This window comes from Dreissena polymorpha, chromosome 16 (assembly GCF_020536995.1).
Source record: "Dreissena polymorpha isolate Duluth1 chromosome 16, UMN_Dpol_1.0, whole genome shotgun sequence".
Classification (NCBI taxonomy): domain Eukaryota; kingdom Metazoa; phylum Mollusca; class Bivalvia; order Myida; family Dreissenidae; genus Dreissena; species Dreissena polymorpha.
Window position 1 is genome coordinate 32512591 of NC_068370.1, and position 2381 is coordinate 32514971.

At 38.1% G+C, this 2381-nt stretch overlaps 1 protein-coding gene across 5 annotated transcripts in view; it reads right to left on the reverse strand.

Moving 5' to 3' along the window:
• The window catches only part of LOC127862105 (uncharacterized), a 123939-nt gene extending 122031 nt beyond the window's left edge, over positions 1–1908 (reverse strand). For all 5 annotated transcript variants that reach the window (XM_052401080.1, XM_052401079.1, XM_052401081.1 and 2 more), the window contains exon 1: positions 1798–1908. The gene's annotated coding sequence lies outside the window, so the exon portion shown is untranslated. The remainder of the gene's footprint in view (positions 1–1797) is intronic.
• Between the last annotated feature and the right edge of the window lie 473 nt (positions 1909–2381).

Sequence of the window (2381 nt, forward strand, 5' to 3'; positions counted from 1 at the left end):
AGAAGGCTTGCTTTCCCAAACGGGGTCAGACGACCTTACGACCAGATATTGTACTGTGGTCAGAGACAGGAAAGAAGCTCATCACCATAGAGCTGACAGTACCATGGGATGCAAGATGTGAAGAGGCCTACGAGCGGAAGAAGGCAAAGTACACATAACTCATGAATCTGTGCAAGCTATTTCCCGTGGAAGTTGACGTTAGACAGTCCGTGCACAGGTTGATGACAGCAGTAGGAACTACTGGCTGGGAGAGACGAGTGGCTATCCAGAAAGTGAGCTTAGCAGCTGAGCGGACATCAAGCTGGCTGTGGCGAGAGGAGAGGAGCTAGAGGCAATCAACCAACACACAGTGACTGATCACCACTCTGGGGCCACCGCTATCAGAATGTTCATATAATTAAAAGGGCCGAAACATTCTAAGACGGCGGCGTCCATGCTGATGGTGTCGGTAGAGGAATAGTCTACAACCAAGCACAGACTGGTAAGATTGTATTCAAACTAAAAAGAAACGCCATACTCATTTGCGATTTTTAGTGTGAGCGTTAGCTCACACTAATGTTACAGACCATATTTTGCAAATCAGTATGTGCTTTAAAACCTTAGGTACGGTGTGGAAAGACAACCAATGCCTGTTGCAGCAGACGACAAATGCTATATAGAGCGTCTGCTAGGAAAGATAAGCACCACATTTGCCTATTTATAGTTCACCACTGGCACACTGCAGAGGGTTTATATGACTCATAGTGTTTTACAGCTTGTAAAGACGAGATTTGCCAGTCTAGTGTTTACCATTGAAATTTGTACATATTGGCTGCTTTCAGGGGAAAAAGGGGCTTAATACATGTCAAATAAGATTAGCCTGTGCATACTGACCAGCCTGTGCAATGCGCACAAGCTAATCAAGGACGACATTTTACAACAGCGAACACCTACAGTGCCTTCAGCGCTTTGATTATTGCTTGTTTCTGTTCGGACTCGTAAAAATCGTCCCATGAGACTTTGTTTCACGCTGTTTCCATGCATTAAATTCCTTTGTTTTCTATAGACTATAAAAAATAAAAGGCTCTCGAGCGATGTTGTCACGGCGTTTACAAATTTCTAAAACTTACCACATAAACTTACAGTAAATAGACCATTCAGAATAAACGTTGTCGGGCAGTTAACAATAACGGTGTCCAGTGTTATTCAATGTATCTCTACGCATCCTAAAAATACTGCTGACGCATTTAAAACGACATAAGGAAATATGATCGTGTCAGGCTATGTGTTGTTCAATATAACCAGAATGTTATACTTTTCAGTAGGCCGATTTTTACTTCCATATTGTACACAAATATGAAATAAATGATGGGAGAACCGTGAATATTTTTTTTAGATAATGAAGTTTTGTCAATACCATAGTTTTGGCAATGCGTGTAACGGAGGTGGTTTAAATAAATAAATGTAAAATTAACAAACACTGTACCAGAGACGTAGATATCTACGTCTCTGACTGAACCATGCACTAAGGATCATACTTAGTGACCCAATCAACAAGCATACACATTTTTGTATTATATTAAATTGAAATTGAAAAAAGCAAAATGAAAACACAGAAATGGTATTTAGGATTTAAACGAGTTGAAACATATATATAGACCAAAATATGTAGCAAATGAACATAGGTAGTGGTGATGTCTGGGTTAATAATTGAAGCAGGACATTATGTTTTGACATGTTTAATTTATACAAACGTACTTTAAATATTCCAATTATATTTATAAAATTTATAAAACTACAGTCAGATAATAAGTGTACCTGTTATTTAAGTGTCATATATATTCCCGTATTCTACATGTGAAAACTGACACTGGTCGATGTTGCTGCACCAAGAATACTACTACTAGAGTGTACGCAGAGTGTACTAAGTGTACACTTATTATGAAAGGGGAACAATAGAGCATTACAGGAAAATACTTGATTCAACAATCAGATAGTGTCCTGGATTTAGTTTTAAGTCATTTGATTAGGCGGTGTGGAAGTTAAGTGTGATACAACGACATGTCCGGATATGAACTACATGTACAGTAATTTAGAGGATTTTGAGGTAGACTGCACGCTTTTACAATGGGTGGGCCTAGGTTTGAATCCTGCAAAAGGCTGACATTTTAAAGGGATCTTTTCACGCTTTGGTAAATTGAAAAAATTGAAAAAAGTTGTTTCAGATTCGCAAATTTTCGTTTTAGTTATGATATTTGTGAGGAAACAGTAATACTGAACATTTACCATGGTCTAATATAGCCATTATATGCATCTTTTGACGATTTTAAAACCTAAAAATTATAAAGCGTTGCAACGCGAAACGATTGAATAATTTGGAGAGTTCTGTTTTTGTCGTTAAA